The sequence below is a fragment of the Cryptomeria japonica genome, unplaced genomic scaffold (assembly GCF_030272615.1).
Source record: "Cryptomeria japonica unplaced genomic scaffold, Sugi_1.0 HiC_scaffold_18, whole genome shotgun sequence".
NCBI classification, from domain to species: domain Eukaryota; kingdom Viridiplantae; phylum Streptophyta; class Pinopsida; order Cupressales; family Cupressaceae; genus Cryptomeria; species Cryptomeria japonica.
The window spans coordinates 1587092-1605693 of record NW_026728840.1 but is presented as its reverse complement, the minus strand read 5'-3'; positions in this window follow the sequence as shown (position 1 = coordinate 1605693).

Here is an 18602-nt window from a genome sequence, read left to right as displayed (position 1 = left end):
AGATTGAGAAGAACAAGACTTGGGATTTAGTCCCTAGACTGGAAGACAAGAATATCATTGGCACCAAATGGATCTACCAAAACAAGATGAATGAAGATGGTAAAATTGTTAGGCATGAAGGTAGGCTTGTGTGCAAGGGTTACTCTCAAATAGAGGGCATTGATTTTGAAGAAAAATTTGCATCAATAGCTAGACTAGAATCAATTAGGATGTTTCTATCTTTTTCAGCCTACAAGGGCTATACAATATATCAAATGGATTTTAAATCTGCCGTCCTCAATGGAATTTTGGAAGAAGTGTACATGGAGAAACCATAAGGGTTTATGTTACATGATGATGCAATCTTTGTGTGTCGATTGAAGAAAGCCCTATATGGTTTAAAGCAAGCTCTTAGGGAATGGTATTCAAGGCTAGATAACTACCTAAAGGAGCAAGGATTCAAAAAGGGGGGTGCTGACAACAATCTATACATCAAGGTAGATGGAAACCACATAATCATTGTGGTTATGTATGTAGATGACATCATTTTTGGAGGCAACAAGGACACTCTTTGCAAAGATTTTGTGTATCAGATGTAGTTAGATTTTGAGATCTCAATGCATAGAGAGTTGACATACTTTCTTGGTTTGCAGATATCACAACTAGATAAGGGATTCTTCATCTCACAAGCCAAGTATGCAAAGGACATTCTAAAGAAGTATCAAATGGAGAACTGAAAACCGGTGAGTACCCCCATGGTGACCAAAAGAAAACTAGGCAAGAATGATGATTCACCGGTAGTGGATTAGACATTATATAGATCCATGATAGGCAGTTTATTGTATCTTACTGCTTCTAGACCAGATATATTACAAGCAGTGTGTATGGTGGCTAGATTTCAAGCGACACCTAAGCAGTCACATATGAATGCAATAAGAAGAATGTTTAGTCACCTGCATGGGACACTCAATTATGGATTATGGTACCCTAAATAAGGGGAATTCATCCTGGAAGCATATACTTATGTTGATTGGGAAAGTTGCATTGACGACTAGAAGAGAAAAAATGGTGTCCATTCTTCCTAGGTGACTGGTTGGTCTAATGGCATAGCAAGAAGCAGGATTCAATCACGCTATCCACTTTTGAAGAAAAATACAATGTTGCTACCACATGTTGTTCTCAGGTGCTTTGGATGAAGCAAACCCTCAAAGAAATACAAGTGGATATCTCTGATCCTATTTCCATCTAGAGTGACAATTCAAGTGCCATCAACATATCAAAGAACCCAGTGATGCATTCAAGGACAGAGCATATAGCTATCAAGTATTATTTTCTTAGAGAGAAGGTTGAAGGACAAGAAGTAGTGATGGAATATGTCCCTATAGGAGAACAAGTGGCATATATCTTCCTTAAACCATTACCAGTAAGCACTTTTGAGTACTTAAGACACAATTTGGGAGTTGTGTCACCTACCTCATCCACTTAAGTTTGGAAGGAGATCTATGGTTCAAGGGGAGTTCATTGTAAAATTCTGTTTTTTCTCTTGGACCATGTGTTGGCACAGGGGGAGATCAAGTGTTCATGATGTAGTGCTGCAATGCTTAAACTTTTGGGCCTATTGGAAGCACATAGTGTAGAAGAAGGAAATTGGTGTAGGAATACCCAAGCGAATTTCATGATTATGAGTATCTACTTTCTTGCTTGGCAACACTCATAGTACAATAACATTTGATTATTATATGTTGTTGGTTGAGCGGATTGTGGTCAAAGGGGGAGAATACACCAGATAACTGGTGGAGAATGAATTAGATGGAAGAATTCCCCGACCCTTTGTCATTGTTGTCAACGGGGAAGAATGGTAAAGTGGACCAGATGAAGGAACAAAGTGCATTGACATCCAAGCATGTTGACATCAATGCCAAAGGGGGTATTGTTGGCATTATGTTGTCATTGACGTCAACCGGTATGGAATGGTCACTGATGAGTAGGTAGTGGTTATCAATATGGGTGACGTAAGTAATGATGTCAACCGGTATGAAGGATGGGGTGTGTAGGTAGATAGTAAAGGTATGTTACCGGTACACATGAAGTGAAACATCTACTGGTAAAGCATGACCACCGAAAAGCAAGCAAAGAAGAAAAGAAGAATAGAGGGATGTGACCACCGATAGACAAAGAGAAGAATAATGCAATCGCTAAATGGATTCAATGGTTGGACCAACATGTTTGATGGAAGGCCAAGTTAATCCACCAACAAAGAAGAAGTCTGCAGGTATGAAGGTCCACCGGTGAAGTTAGGTTATACTGGTAAGGTGTGTTGAACCGGTAGTGAGTCTTGGTCGGTGAAGGATGTCAAACTAACTCTGTAGTCTGAGCAAAGGTGGATGTCAACAAGGATGACAGGTGGACACTAGGTGGTGAGCATGTAGAGGTCGGTGAAGAATCCATCAACGTAGTAGTCTAACGAGCAAGTCATCCTTAATGAAGAACCCATAAATCATGGGATGATGGTAGGATGTTGCGGCTTGAGGAAGACAGAGTGGCAAGGTGATTAAAATAACCTTGTAGGATGATCTGATCCTTGTACTCATTGATTGAAGGAAATAGTCGAGCCATTAATGGAAATTGACAGGGCAACGCAGAAAAGTATGTTGAAGACATCCAAAAATAGAAAATGCACATTGAAAAGAGAGGAGATGGTGGTGTTGTTTCATGTGATGCAGATCACCATTCTAGAAAAGCAAATTAGATCAGATCTAATACTGATCGAGTTGGTGATGAAAAACCCTAACACACCACCGTTTGAATGTTGTTTTTAGTAGGAACCCTCATAGATAAATATGTCAACTCGAGACTGGAATTGATTGATGCTCGATAAAAATTGAGAGGAAGAAGAGAGCCTAATCAAGAAGAGAAACTATTTGCCTAAGATTTATTTCACAAAGAGTTAAAGTGTGGATTAGCAGGCTGAACCGGTGAGAGGTTCTAATTAGTAGAGACAAAGTAACTAATGAACTATTATAGTCTTAACATTCAGGCATACCAGTAGGTATTTAAAGGTTAGGAAGGCATCCAAGTGTGATACTGTGTAGGGTGAGTTTCTGAGAAAGAGAAGAGAGGTAGAGAGCAACTAGTAAGAGATCAGAGAGAGTAATCTGATAATCGACAGAAGAAGGACTGGTGAAGCAAGGAAAGTTGATAACTGGTAGACATCCGTTGACCAGGTGTTGTAGAACTCATTTGCAACTAGGTGCTATCATTTCATTAAAATTGTATTTCGTTTTATTACTTTGAGTTGGTGCTCCTTGGGTTTGTGCCCTAAATCATTGTAATCTATTGTTTCATTGTGAGGCTGGATTGGAGCAGTAGACTCCAACAACATTTCTCAGCAAGGTTTTTCCCATGTTGGGTTTTCCTCATACATCTAGTGTTGTGGGTTATGCATTTATGTGTTTTGTTCTTTTGATATCCACTTTTATCTTACCAGTTTGATTGTTTAGTGTTTAGGTTGTTTTTTATTACGGTAAAAGCAGGTTTTGAAGGGACCCCGAAACCCTTTACAAAAGATCTTTAAGAAAATAGAGCATTAAGAAACAAGAAGAAACAAATAGCTAAAAAATCAGCATAGAAATGGGCAATATCCAACAAAAAATCCCCATAGAACCAACAACAACTAGCCAAAATAGACAAAAGACAGAAAACAAACTACTTAATATTTTTCAGGGCATTAGCCAGATTTCCACTAATCCCATGCAATTCTTTAATATTATCCCTAAGATTAGGGATTTTCTTAGTAGAGGCCACAACAACTTTCTTCATGCTCACCCTTGTTCTCTTTGTCGTGCCACCAGGTGCACTTTCCATAGTCCCTGTCTCAATAGTATCCTCATCAATATCAAGATCCACGACAGGTTTGGGAATGCTGGAACCCTCAAGGACCTTGCAGATTTCCTCTAAGTTCTTAGTAACAGAGGAAAGGATATCCGGAATAATAACCAATAAGTTTTTCATAGCAGTTTTTCCTTCCTCCAAGTTACCAATCTAAGCTTCCAACTTCTTTTCTTTTTCCTCCATATCCTTCTTCCACTGCTTCTAGTCCTTGTCATTTTTCTTCCTTTTTTCTTCCCACTACTTCCCATTTTCTTCCAGGTTCTTGATTCCTTCATAAGCCCACCTGTCAAAACCCATTCTAGCCTCAGATAGATTTTTTAGATTATCCAGAATTAACCCTTCTCTAGCATAATCCTTATCCTTGCTCGGATTCTCCTTGTACATCTTCTGCTCAATTTCCTTATTCTCGTGCTCAATATCCATTTCTTTCTCCTCATTAATCTTATATTCTTGCTCCTCCATTGGTTGGCTATTGACAGCACCTAAACTAACACTGTGGGTAGGACTATCTTGATTAGAAACATCCTCAGCTCCTCCTTCCTCTTCCCCCACTTCCTCTTCTTTCTAGGTTTCCTCTCCTCCGGATTCATTCATTTCCATCTCACCACCATCTTTTCCAATATCCTCTAAGTCAATCTCTGTCTCCTTTTGATTATCCTTGTCCTCTTGAATTTTCAACCCTGTAGCTTTTTTGCTCTTTTTGCTCTGAGTCATCTCTTCCTTGCTAGGCCCGCCTTCCTCTATTTTCCTCTTACCTTTCCCCGGAGACACAAACAATCTCTTATTTTGCAGGATAGCAATAATTTTGTAGTGCTTATAAATAAGTAAAATGAGGCCACAATGAAGCACCGGAGTCGAAGGGTTTGTGCTATGCTTGTTAAGAGACCTTGATAAAGACTTGAAGAGGCAGTAGGGCAAGGAAATCCTCTTCTCATGCCTGAAATGATTTAACAACACAAAATGGTATGTGTGGACCCTAGTGAAATGGCCCTCTATAGTAATGTATTCCATGATAGCATTCAACACACAACCCCATATTTTCTTAATGTTGGAAGCATCATAATACCCTCCAATAGCTTTACCAATTTTTGCCCTCTCCTTCTCTTTGCATGGAAAATGCTTAACTGCATTATTAGAAACTTTCAAGTCTCAAAAAAAATTAAGACCTGTGTGGGGCATACCTATTACCATCGCTATGAGGTCCACATCCAGCTTAAACCTCACACCATGAATTTTGAATGAACCCTTAAATCCAGTTTTTCGTGACTTTGGTGACTGCTAGGTTGACTCTGCCTTTGTCATAATCAACCAGCTTCTCCATGAAATTCATCATAAACCCTTTTTCTAGCTTAGTCCATACCTTTGGCATGTCCTTCCATCTGGAAATTTTATATGGTTCCTCTCTCCTTAGATCTCCCCCCATTTTCAAATTCGTTATACCAAGTCTGTTCTTCTGCAATTTCGGTGCTTCCTTCAAAAGACTCCCGAAATTTTGAAAATGCTTACCCACAAAGTGTGCAGAAGATTAATAGCTTTGATTAGGATTCCATGATTCTGTTGAATCATCATTAACTTTCTATTAATGTGAAGATTACTCATTAAAACTCTCATGATTAATTGTGGGATCCATCTTTCCCCATGAATCTGTCCTTTCTTATAAGATCTTTAATATTAAAATTAATATTACCTTCCCCATACCAAATACTTTGAGCTTTGGAAATTATGCCTAGGTTTGCTAGACCATCCACAACCAAATTTTTTTCTCTAAAGGCGTGTTCAATTATAATAAGTTTAAAGCTAGCTATAATTTCTCTAGCTTTAAAAATTATAATTTTTATAGACCAAGATGACTCATTTTCTCCCTTCAGGCACTTAATAATGTTTAGAGAGTCTCCCTCCAGCCATAAGTTATCATGATTTATATTTTTTGCAATCATCAAAGTATTCAAAGCTACAAAGGCCTCTACATAATGACTAATTTGATTACCCAAAGGGCCAACAACTACCACCAGACAACTTCTAGCAAATTTCCTGACAATGCCGCCATAACTAGCTTTACTCGGGTTCCCCTTAGATGCCCCATCAATGTTAGCCTTTATCCATCCTTGAGATGGAAAGCACCAAACAAGACCATACCTACGCTTATCCTTACTAGATTTGATATTAGAGAGATTCCATCTGTCATTAAAGTCCTCTTTAGTAGCTAAACCATGACCAGTTCCATTTAAACATTCAAATATCCCTCTATAGATTTTATCCACTACAACTTCAGGGTTAGCACTTTTATCCCTAAAATTCCTATTGTTGCGCTCCTTCCAGATATTCCATATCACATTAGGGAGAGTAAGTTTCCACAGCTCAACATTCTTAGATTTGGAGTTAGGACAATACCATTGCTACTAGAACTCCCCCAGAGAGTTCGGGAAAACCCAGCTCAGCTTCCACCTACTAAAAATAATATTCCAGATTTCCTGACTGAAAGTGCACTAGTAGAGGATGTGACAAGCAAACTCCTCTTCCCTGCAACAAAGAGAACACATGTTAGGAAAAACAAATCCATGCTTTTGGAGGTTGTCAAGAGTTAGCACCTTGTTTTGGAAAAAAATGCAAAAGAAGATATTGATTTTGGGTATCAACTTCTTTATCCACACTTTAGCCCACAAAGGAATCTCTTCCAAAGCTTTGTTGTGAATAGCCACCACTGAAGACAAGGAGAAATTCCCATCCAAAGTCTCCCTCCAAATCAACTTGTCCTCCTCAAAGTCCCTAAAATTTTTGGAAGAAAGCAAAATCTCTAGAAACTTTAATTCCGGACATTGCTGGCTGAACTCAATCCGCTTCCCATTTCTCCAATAGTCTCTAACAAAGCCACCATACCTATTTTTGAACCAATCTTTCCATTCCTTAAGGATAGGCATATCCTCCAGAGGTTTATCCAAAAGGCATCTGTCTTCCCAAAATCTAATAATTCTTCCATTCCCCAATTTCCACATTCTTGTAGCAGTAGCCCAATTTTTAGCCGTTTGAACTGCATTCCAAATTGCTGAGCCTGTAATAGAAAAGGAGTTTTCTAGAAATTCTTCCTCAGATGGTTGCATATAAAGATATTTCTTTTTCCAAATTAAATTCCATTCTCTATCCTCCCCTTTCATTCTCTAAATTTGTTTAGCTAACAAGGCATTATTAATAGAAATAATATTCCTTAAACCCAACCCCCCAAAAGCCTTAGGAGTACAATTTTGTTCCAAGCAATCAGGGGTATTCTATTATTGTCTTCCACTCCTGACCAAAGGAATTTTGTTTGAATTCTTTCAATTGCCTCTGCAAAATTTCTGGGGATTTTAAACAGGCTGAGGGCATAAATAGGCAAATTTTGAAGAGTAGCTTTAAGCAGCGTAACCTTACCCACTTGACTAAGGATAGCTCCTTTCCACCCGACCAATTTAGAATTGAATCTATCAACCAGCTTCATCCAAAAATTCTCTGGAGGCTTTAAACAAAGAGGGAGCCCCAAATAGGTTGAAGGAAACTGAGCAATTTTACATCCAAGGAATCTTTCAATCCTTAATTGTCTTTCAACAAGGGTATTGATGAAGAACAAAGAGCTCTTATCTCAATTAATTTTTTGGCCAGAAGTAGTTTCATAGGTGTCCATAATATTCTTCATATTTCTTGCTTCCCTAATAGTAGCTTCCCCCATAGTAATTGAATCATCAACAAATTGTTCGTGACTATAGGTTAAGTTGGAAGATGAAGGTTTAAGGCCTTTGACTTTTCCATCTTCCACATTTTTTATTATATATCTGCCCAAGATTTCAGCTAAAATAGTGAACAAGATAGGGGAGATTGGATCCCCCTCTCTTAGACCTCTAGAACTTTTGAAGAAACTGGAAGGGGATCCATTAACAATAACTGCAGAGGAGGAAGTTCCGGTAAACTGGGAGCAAAGCTGAATAAATTTATCCCCAAACCCAAAAGCTTTCATAATTCTGAAGAGGAATTTCCAATTCACTCTATCATAGGCTTTATACATATCCAACTTACCCTAATTTTTAGGGAAAGTTAAAGAGTGAATATTTTCATGAACTAAAATAATAGAATCCAGTATCTGTCTACGAGGGACAAAACTGTTCTGCTGAGATGAAATAATCCTGGGAAGAATATCCAGCATTCTAGAAGTAAGAACCTTAGAGATAATCTTATAAACAGAGTTACAAAGGCTAATAGTTCTGAACTTATTGAGAGAGTCATCTCTAGAAACCTTCGATAAGAATGATGAAGGTTGCATTCAATTCTTTTAAAAGCCTCCTTGAACCAAAGAATTATTTGACTCCATTACAGATAATCATCTGCAGAATATGCCAGAAGATTTGGAAGAAGAACATTGGAAATACATCTAGACCAGGAGACTTATCTCCTTGAAAAGAAAACACCGCCTTTTTGATTTCTTGATTAGAAGGGATCCAAGAGAGATTTTTGTTGTCATCCTCATTTAGAATGGGAGGGATAGCCTGCATAAGAAGGTCTTGATTTCTGATATCCATATCATCCACCCCTCCCAAAAGATTGCTGAAAAAATCCAAAGCTTCCTTTCTTATATCATTTTCATCCGATAAAACCCCCCTATTCCAGGATAACCTGGAAATCTTGTTAACCACCCTATGCTTTAGAGTTTTCAAGTGGAAAAACCGAGTGTTTTTATCACCTTCCTTCAAATACAAGGCTCTTGATGTTTGTCTCTGAAAAGTCTCTTCATTAGAAATAATAGTATGGTATTTTGACAACAACCCATTTTCAATAGATCTCAAGTCCTCTTAAAGCCCTTCCTCTTGGATTTTATCTTGGACATCCTTAAAGTCGGTCTTAATTTGGGCTTTGATTTTAAAGATATCACCAAATATCTCTTTGTTCCATATTTTGATTTTGGCCTTTATTATGTTAATCTTTTTGGTTATTCTGAATAAAGTCATTCCCTTAATCTCAAAATTCCACCAATCAGCAACATAGACTTCCAAAGATGGGTGGGATAACCCCACTTTTTCAAATCTAAAAGGGAAATTTCTCTTAGCAGAAAAAGAATTAGCAGTAAAAGAGATAGGGTAATGATCAGATCCAATCTTAATAATAGATGCCAAAGAGCAACTATACTTAGAAAGCCATTTAGGAGAAATCAAAGATCTAGCTAACCTTACTTGAATAAGATCAGATCTAGTTCTAGGATTGGTTCAAGTATAATTAATCCCTTGGAGATCCACATCCATAAGATCTTGTCTTCCCTCTAGTTACAAAGGGAGGCCTCCCATCTTTTCATCCTCTTTAAGAGGTGTATTGAGATCTCCCAAAATTAACCAGCTTTTATCAGCAAAATTTAGTTTGTCTTCAGCAAGGCTCCTCCAATATTTAGATCTCCTAGCTTTAGAGTTAGGCACATAGACATTAGAGATAACCCAGAAAAAGTTATCCTTAATATGCTCAAGCAGAACTGAGGTTCTATTGACTTTTGAAATGATTTCCTTCCCTATAATGGTATTTTGGTTCCTGTAGCGTCGTAAATTGTACGCACTTGCTAGGGTGGTACAATTTCACACCTAGTTTAGCACCCGCCTTAGTGCATTTTACATTTTGCATTGCATTGCTCCTTTAGCACTTAATTAATCAAATTAATTAGGTCTAAGGTCCTATTTCATCATCCTCTACATCATAAAGTTGGGCCCTTTCGTTAAAGCGTGCCCTTTTCATTTTATTCCTCCAATACATCACTCAATCAAAAACCCTAATTAAGTCCTATTTCGAGCTTGGGGGCTTGGTTTCGGGGGTCAAAACATCTCGAAATCACCTATAACTTCAGGATTCTCTCTAAAATCATCATATCCGATGGCCCTGAAAATTTGGTGAAAAGTTGTTGAGACCGTGGCGCCCGGAGTGCACATGGTCCCAGACATTTTTTCCAAAATTTTAGGAGCACAATCCAATCATAAGATAAAGCTTAACCCCAAGAAATTGGTGGGAAATTCAATCTCTAGGTCGGCCAAAAGATGAAATTACGATCTAGGGTTTCCTACATAAGAGCTCTCTTTCTTCATTTGAAGGGATTTGATTTTTGTTTTTCAGGAACCTCATATGCAGTGAAAGAGAAGATCTTTGAAGACTTCAACAATATTCAACATCCCTCTATCAAGCATTTATCAATTTCATTCATCCATTTAGGGCTTCGAAGACATTGAAGAACAATAGGAGATTACCGACTGAAGATTGGCTTGTACTCCTCCCTTGAGGGTTGGGTATGATTTCATGTTGTTTTCATGTCTTTGCATAAGCTTCAATATATCCTTTATTCATGCTTTAGATCACTTTGCATCTTGATTTAGAGCATTTACATTATCATTTACAAGAAATTAGGGTTTACTTTCTAGGTTGCTCTAGTTTGCTCTCTTGCATTTTAGGACCTTGCACACAGACTAGGTCTGCACACACAATACATTTTACAAAACAACCTGGCTATTTATGGAGGTGGAAATCAGTGAAGCAGGGGTTTGACTAAGGCAAAACCCTATATAGCCACCCATACCATTTTCAAATATAAGTGCAGGTTTCGGGACTCGGACGACGCCGCAGGTGACAAATCCGGGAAGAGCAGGTCGAGACAGCACTCCACATCAAACTGCAGAGCAAAAGACCTAGACAGGGGCACTGGGCGCCCTGGTCCTGCTAGGACAGGGGCGCTGGGCACCCTGGTCCCTAGGACAGAGGCGCTGGGTGCCTTGGTCCTCCTGATAGACAGTGTTTTTCGACATTTCTGGCAGTTCTCTAGAGTGCAAAACAGTAGTTTCGGGTGCAGTTTTCGGGATAGAATCAAGACAGTGGCGCCCGTGTCCCTGTCCCAAACATTTTGAATCATATTTTGACTCCAGGTACGCATCTGCATTCTCGTTTTGTCCTTGTGTTTACAGCTGTTCATTGTTTAATCTCAACTCTACAATCTTGTTATTAGTTCATACTTGCATTTTGGGATTAGGGTTTGAACTTGCATCATTTGATCTTCCAATTTCAACAAAGGAATAGAAATCCTAATAGGTAGCCCGTGGCTCTCTCTTTCACAAGAAGAAGTAGCCAATTGTGTGATACCTCTAGGCTCTTTCGTATTCCGTAATGTGTGTCAAGAGGTAGGATTAGGGCATGTTAACCTAGTCTCACTTTTTCCCCTACACATTTTGGTGAACCCGACGTGAATCTATCATTGCTTCCTCTTGCATTAAATTTGTTAGATCTAGATCTAGTTTTAGTGTGTTTTCATTTCATGTTTCATTAAAAAGAAAAAAAAAGTGTGTTTCTTTGCATTGTGTGTTTCAGTTTTATGCAACCTTTATTTTAAAATGTCAGATTTTTATTTGCAAAATGTTCATGCTTTTGATGATTATTATGAGTATAGCCAAGATGAATTAGATGAAGCTTTAGATGAATTTTTAAACCCTAAGGATGCCAAACCTTCATTTTACCAAAAACTCATAAACCTTGTTACTATGCCATTTAGATGTGATGAGAAAGATAAGTCGAATGGTTCCTCTCAAGGGTACATTCCTATCAACTCTTCCACTGAATCTAGTAACATGGTTGTGTTCAATAATCCCCTCTATGAGGAGATGTCTCCTTTTGAATCAAAAGATAAACCTTTTAATCGACATGATCATGCTTTGTTGGATGATGCTCTTGATGACTTTGTGGCTTTATCGAAATCTTTAAACAAGAACAAGACTTCTAAATTGGTTAACATGATAAACTTGAATGAGCATAATAAGCCTCTCTTTGAAGTCCAAGGTGCTTATCCTTCTCCCACCTTTCAAGTTCCTAAATCACCTCTCCTTACTGTCCAAGGAGGGTATGATCATGATTCCTTTCATACTCTGAATAAACCAATCATCACCGTACAAGGAAGAAAACCTGTAAGTCCTTATAGTTATGCCAAGCAAATAACTAGAGAGAGTTATCATGCGGTTGCCCATACTTATCACACCAGAAATAATAAGCAGCCTAATCCTCCTCCTGTTATTCTAGTTTCTCTTCCTAATCCTCAACTAATTCTTCCACAAGCTCCCCGTATTTCACAAATTATGGGTAAGGAATATGATCTCATAGAACAACTTAAAGCTACCCCTGCTAAGATATCCCTTTGGGATTTGATTCAAACTTCTTCCGCTCATCATGGAATGTTACAAGATGCCTTGAAAGATTTGAATGTTCCTCCACCGAATACATCTAGTAATATAGCATCTTTGGTTAACTCTGTGATGAATCCTAAAGCTCAAATTGTGTTTACCCAAGATGAGTTGCCTACTAGTGAAATTCAACAACAATATGATCCCTTGATGATTGTGGTTATCATGAAAGATACTGCTATAAGACAAACACTAGTAGATAATGGCTCTGGCCTTAATGTGTGTAGCATCAATCTATTGCATAAAATGAATGTGGATACATCTCTCATTGAGCCTGATTCTCATCCCATTCGAGGCTTTGACAATGTGGCTAAGACTTCATTAGGTATTATCACCCTACCTCTCACAGTGGGACCTGTTACTTTTCCTACTCCTATCCATGTTATGTCAGGAAATTTAACATACAACTTGTTATTAGGGAGGCCTTGGATTCATAGTATGCAAGCTATCCCCTCTACATTGCATAGACAAGTTAAATTTATCTATAACAATAAGACATATACCTTGATAGGTGACACTAATTTCCAAGCTTGTCTACAAACATCTACTTCTAAAGGAGGTTCTTCTAAGCCATCCTCGTCTAGTGATGACTCTTTAAACAAGATACCTATTGATGAGTCTTCGCTCTCTGATGATCAAAATTCTTTGGATGAGTCTGGAGCTCCTGAAGAAGATTCTTCTCAACTTGAATCTACACATAAGAAGGATTTTGATCCTGAGAAGGTTCTCACAAAAGACGATTGGGGATCTCTTGATTTCAATCCCACCTTTGTGGGTGAATATAAGGTTCCTTCTAGAGAGCTTAAAGTTGAAAAGAAGGAAGAAGCTAAAAATCAATCAATCTTACCTGAACCTATGAGTAATAATTTTGTGGCCGCTTCTCAAACTTCTTCTCCTCACACCTCTAATTATGAAGAGTTTGATTCTTTGTCTTATGAAAAGCCACCTCCTCTTTCTGAAATGGCTGATCGTTATGGTTGTGGTTTTCATATTTTTGCTAAGCATGGGTATCATGGAAAAGGTTGTGGTGCTCATGAACAAGGGATAAAAGTTCCTCTAGAGACTAATTTTCACAATTATGCCTTTGGACTTGGCTATAATCCCTGCAAACGTACTAAAGCTTCTAAAAGACCATGCATTAGTGTTAATACTATTTCTACATCTCTATCAATGCAACACCCTGAGTATATTGATGGAGATCCTTTAGGTGACTGTACTTTGGATGTCTTCCCTACCGATGACGCTTTAGCTAAATTTTTGGGAGCCTATGACACTCTTCCTCATTATCATCACAATAGGGGACTCCCTTATTGTTTGAACACTGAAGCCTATTTTGGAAAAGAGATCGATAATGATGAGATTGTGAAAGAATTCCCTCAGTTAAAGTATGCTCCTCAACAAAGTAATCTTCTCATAAGTGACACCACTGATGTTAAAATGGACCCTTGCAATAAAGAGAAAGTTATTAAAATTGGAAAATGTTTGGATGAAGAGGAACAAAAACAATATGAAGATTTATTGCATGAATTCCCCGAGATCTTTGCTTGGACATACTCTGACATGCCTGGTATAGATCCTAAGATTGTTACTCATAACATTGTCTTAGTTCTTGATGCTAAGCCTGTGAAACAAAAGATTCAAAAAATGAATCCTAAGGTGGCTCTACTTGTTAAGGCTGAGATTGAAAAGTTATTGGAGGCTGGATTTATCCGCCCTATTGACTATTCCCCATGGATTTCAAATATTGTCGTTGTGGCTAAACCAAATAACAAAATAAGAATGTGTACTGATTTTTGAGATTTGAATAAAGCTTCCTTGAAAGATGATTTTCCTCTTCCCAACATTGACATGATAGTTGATTCTACGGTAGGACATGCCTTGTTATCCTTCATGGATGGTTTTTCAGGATACAATCAAATTTTCATTAACCCTCAAGATCAATTTAAAACTGCTTTCACCACTCCTTGGGGTACGTTTTGTTGGATAATGATGCCTTTTGGACTTAAAAATGCCAGTGCAACTTATCAACGAGTGATGACCCTTATCTTTCATGATTATATGCATAAGATTTTAGAGGATTATGTTGATGATATTTTAGCCAAATCTATTCTTCACATAGATCATATTAAAATCCTTCGTCAAATCTTTGAAAGAGTTCGTAAATATCACATGCGCTTGAATCCTCGAAAATGTGTTTTTGGTGTGGATGGTGGAAAACTATTAGGGTTCATAGTTTCGCATTGTGGGATTGAGGTGGACACTAAGAAAATAGATGCTATTGTCAACATGCCACCTCCTAGAAATGTGTCTCAACTTAAAAGCTTACAAGGAAAGATTCAAGCCATTCGTAGGTTCGTATCTCAACTTGCGGATTGTACCTTTCCTTTTACTCAACTTCTTAAAAAGGATATCACTTTTCAATGGAACGAAGATTGTCAGCAAGCATTTGAAGATTTAAAAGTGTATTTGACTAGTCCTCCTATTCTTCAACCTGCCGAACCTTCTAAACCTTTCCTTCTGTATACAGCTGCTTCCTCCCATGCTCTCGCAGCATTGTTGGCACAACATGATAAAGATGGTAAGGAATGTCCAGTTTATTACATAAGTCGTACCTTACTCGATTATGAGACCCGCTATTCTGTGATAGAAAGACAATGCTTGGCCGTGGTGTTTGTGACTCAGAAATTGAGACATTATCTTTTAAATTCAGAAGTCCACGTCATGGTAAAGTTTGATCCTTTAAAGCATCTTTTCTCTAAAACTGATTTATCAGGACGCCTAGCTAAGTGGGTTATGATGTTAACTGAATTTGACCTTAAATTTGTTTCACAAAGAGCAATTAAAGGGCAAGCATTGACTGACCACTTAGTTGAGGCCCCTTCACCTTTCTCCTTCCCCAATTCTGAGTCTTTTCCTGATGACTTCATTCTTTCTATAGAGAAAGATGAAACTTGGGAATTATACTTTGATGGTTCTAAGTGTCGTACGGGATCGGGGGCAGGTGTTGTTCTGATTTCTCCTACAAGGAAGTCTATTCCCTTATCCTATCGTCTAAATTTCCTATGTACCAATAACATTGCTGAGTATGAGGCTCTTATAGCGGGAATAAAAGCAGCCATAGCTCTGAACATAAAACACATACATATTTATGGAGATTCTCAATTGATTATAAGACAAGTAACAGGATTGTATCAAGCAAAACAAGACAAATTATCACAATATAAAGACCTTGCCATCTCTTTATTACAAAAAATTGATTCTTATACCATGGAACCTGTTCCTCGAAAAGATAATCGACATGCGGACACAATGGCATGTGTGGCTTCTCTTGTATCTTTAGAGGACCCTGTGGTTGATCTTAAATTTGTTATTCACAACCTTATTTCTCCAGCTATTGTCAACGATTCTAGCTTGGTAACATGTTGTGACTTTGTAGATTTAGATGAATGGTATTCGCATATCGTAAGATATTTGACCGATGGTACCTTTCTTGATTCCGCTAATAGGAACACTAGGGCTGGAATCTGCAAGTTGTCTACTAGGTATATTATTCTTTCTAATGTCCTTTACCGAAGGGGTTATGATGGTCTTCTCCTTCACTGTCTTAACAAATTGGAAATCCCTGTTGCTCTTGAAGAGGTGCATTCAGGTGCCTGTGGGGGGCATTTCGGAGGCAAATCCTTGGTTCAAAGATTACTTCGTATGGGATACTATTGGCAAACTATGTAGAAGGATTCTTTTTCATTTGTTAAGAAATGTCATCAATGTCAACAACATAATAATCTGATTCATGCTCCTACCCAAGAACTTCATTCTCAAGTAGCTTCTTGGCCTTTCTCCGCATGGGGTTTGGATCTCATTGGTAAAATCTCTCCTCCTTCATCTCAAGGACACACCTTCATTATAACTGCAACAGATTACTTTACGAAGTGGGTAGAAGCTATTCCCCTTCGCTCTACCACTGCTGAAGTGATTTGTCAATTTCTTTTAGAAAACATCATTTCTCAATTCGGGATACCTTCCACTATAATCTCAGATAATGGGACATCATTTAAGAACAAGGATGTGAAGAAATTCCTCGAGAAGTATCATATCAAACATTGATTTTCTACACCATACTATCCTCAGTCAAATGGTCAAGCTGAATCATCCAATAAGATAATTGAACAAATTCTTCGTAAAACCGTGAATAAGCATGGTAAGGATTGGAGTAATCAGCTAATCTATGCTTTTTGGGCCTACCGAACGAGTGTACGAATTGCTACAGGAACTACTCCTTATAATCTTGTTTATGGTGCTGATGCTATTATGCCTTTAGAGTTAGAGATTCCATCACTTAGGGTTTCTCTCAAGGGTATAGTAGATGATGATTCTTATAGAGAACAACGACTTCAACAGCTTGAGATGCTTGATGAACAGCATATAAATGCTCTTGAGCATATTCAAGCGTATCACAAAACTCTACAACGAAGCTATAATGATAAGGTTATTCAACATTCCTTCTCAGTAGGTGACTTAGTCCTTTATGAGAATCAGCGCAATGTGAATGCCTTACCTGCAGAAAAGGGAAAATTTAGTCCTAATTGGCTTGGACCATACATCGTTATTGAAGATTATGGATCAAGTGCTTACAAAATAGCGGATGTAGACGGTACGCCTCTTAAAGAACCTATCAATGCTATGCACTTGCGTAGATATTATGCTTAATTCTTCATTCCTCATCTATCTTCTTTTCAATTCTTCAACATTGGGTAATATGTTATTATCTCCTAATTAGAGCAAAATGGAATTAAATGTTATGGTGTTTAATCTATATTGCTTCATTCTCGACAAGCGTGTATTCTTACTTCATAGTTTGTCTTGAATTCATTTTATGTAAATTGTAAAAGATTTACGTTTCCATTATGCTAGCATATTATACAATGTTTTATGTGTTAAGTAGGATCGTATCATGTTGTGTTTAAGTTCAAAATTAAATCACATTAGTTATATGATTCGTAGACTTAATGCATATTTCTTCCCTATCATCAATGTAGTACTTGATTAAATATTTTAATTAAGTCACACATGTATCAATTTAATCATGGAGCATTGAGAAATCAATCACATGGAAATTAAATTCTGAACATACATGTACATCTACCAAATGTATTAGATTTAATCAAAACAAAATATACATTGTTTTAAGCATTAAAGATAACACATTTGAGACAAAAGAGAAGCATGTATATATATATATATATATATATATATATATATGTGTGGATCGTATACAAATATAGGTCATTATACATCCAAAATGTGACCTATCCTACATCATACAATCATCTCCTATCCCTAGGGCTGGTGGGTGGAGAGTGTCGACTAGATGCTCCCTCCTGATCCGGCCGTGCAGGTGGACCCATAGGTGTGTAGCGCAATATAGACCGCGAGTGACTCCGAGAGGAACTCCTATGATCCCTATCCATAAGGATAGTGTGATAGGAGGAAGCCTTGGTCTAAGTAGCTGCTAGATCTCGCGGTGCCCGCTGAAGGTCCTCTGATAGGACTCTCTCTCTCTCTCTCTCCATATGTCTACCTGTACTCAGAATGGGGAGAACAAGTCCTCATGCTGACCCACGTTCCCCTGAGGCCTATAAGAAATCTTTGAGGAACTGGGGATCCGTGCCATCGTGGAAATGTTTGTCACTGCTTGCTGAATCAGGGAACGCCACTCCTGCACATTAGCTGTAGCAGTAGAATAGATTTTTGTTAGTACCATTCTATATCATCAAAACATTAATCAATCAATATAAACCTACTATACCTGGGTCTCCCTCATGCCAGTAGGGATCATGATATGGTAGCATCTCTGACTGGGATCTACTAGGCTCCCCTCGCTCGACTAATCTGTGCATGATGGGTATAGGCTGAATGGTACTAGGAGTAGGTCTCCGTATCGCCTCGTGTTCCCCCTTTTGGGGAATAAGAGGAGGATCCAGGGCTATGGTATCATCTCCTGAATGGTGGGGAGCTACATCTGATCCCTCCTCATCATCTCTATCCTCCTCCTCATCATCCTCCTCATCATCCTCATCCTCATCCTCATCCGCATCCTCACCTGCATCCTCCTCATCCTCATCTCTATCCGTGTCCTCCTCCTCCTCCTCCTCGGCACTAGGCTGATCTCCTGTGGGTGGATCAGGATCTCCTGCTTCCTCATGACCCTCTCCCTCCTCTGGCTCCTCTGACCTGGATCCTTGGTCCTCATCTTGGTCTCCATGTCTCCATGGGCCGGGATGGCCTGTCGGGTGATCTGGTGGAAAGATAGGCCCTGGGTATGATCTCATAAACCATGAAACATACCTACACTGTGCTCCAGGCTCTACAGAGTAATCAGTGACTACATCCTGATTAGATCCCTCTATATCTATAGTCTCGATGTCATCTATCATCGGTCTCGCTACTGCTCTAGGTCTGGGAAGGACCCGTGAGTGTCGAGTATAGATGGGCACATCGGCTGGAACACACTGCTCTAGC